This window comes from Pinus tabuliformis, chromosome 9 (genome assembly GCF_031772625.1).
Source record: "Pinus tabuliformis cultivar Carrire ecotype Pingquan chromosome 9, CPIR1, whole genome shotgun sequence".
NCBI lineage: Eukaryota > Viridiplantae > Streptophyta > Pinopsida > Pinales > Pinaceae > Pinus > Pinus tabuliformis.
In genome coordinates, this window is record NC_142307.1 from 1,650,339,626 (window position 1) to 1,650,341,165 (window position 1,540).

A 1,540-nucleotide genomic window follows, 5' to 3' on the forward strand; every position below is an offset into this window, starting at 1 on the left:
AGGATTTAGAAACCCATAAATTAATATTTTAAACCTAGAGATACCCATAGAATTATTAATATTATAAATCTAACCATATTAGTAAATGTGGTTGAAAAACATTGATGAACGTGAATTAATATTCATATTGATAAATCTATAATAATAAAAATAATATTAATATTAAAAAATAACCATTATAACAAAATATTATTATTATTATAATCATTTTAAAATAATTATTGCTATTACTAATTATTATTTATTATTTATTATTATTATTATTATTATTTATTTAGTGGTAATATTATTATTATTATTTATTAAAAAATATAAAATTTTGTTTTTTTATAAATTTATATTAATTATTGTTAATTAATTAAATTAAGGGAATTTATATTCAACCCAAATATTAATATTATAAACCCTATGAATAAACCTATTAAATATGAGGTTAAACCCTAAGGTAAATATTGTAAACCCTATAATTATCATGGTTGACCATGATGATTTCCATACACACAAAATCTTTGTCACAATGTAATGTTGGACCATGGTTGATTTTCATATTGAGAAAATCTTTGTCACAATGTGACGTTGGACCATGATTAACCATGATTTTAAGCCAAAGCAATTCATATTAGAGCCAAGGATTAATATTATAAACCCTATGAATAATATTAAACCGTAGGAATATGAACCCTTGGATTACTAAACATAAGTTATTGATATTATAAACCCAAGGGATTTATACTAAAGCCTCATGGGGTTGCACCATGGTTCACCATGATTGATTTTCATATAGAGACAATCCTTGTCAAAATGCGACTTTGGACCATGGTTTATTTTCATATTGAGAAAATATTTATTGTAATTTGACATTGGACCATGGTTGACCATGATTATTAACTAAGGATATTTCTATTATACCCTAGGAATAAGACCCCTTACATTAAAACATGTGGGATTGGAATTATAAACCGAAGGGAATAATATTAAATTCAAGGGATAAATATTATAAACCCAAGGTATATAAACCTCAAGATAAATATTAATATAGGAAATTGAATGGATTATAAACACACAATAAAAATATTTAACTCAAGGGAACAATAGTAAACTGGGAAGGGAATAATATTAAACCCAAGGGATAAATATTATAAACCCTAAGATAAATATTATAAACACTAAAATCAACGTGGTTGACCATGGCTTACCATGGTTGATTTTCATATTGAGACAGTCTTTGTCACAATGCAACGTTGGACTATGGTTGACCAAAGTTGACCATGATTATAAACCCAAGGAATTTATATTAAATTGTAGGATTAATATTATAAACCCTATGAATAATATTTCGTATTGAGACAATATTTGTCACAATCTGACATTGGAGCAGTCTTGACCATGGTTTATTTTCATATTGACACAAGCTTTGTCATAGTGTGTTGTTGCACCATGGTTTACCATGATTGGTTTTCATATGGAGACAACCATTTTCACAATGCAACATTGACCCACAGTTGACATTGTTTATTTTCATATGGAAACAATCTTTGTC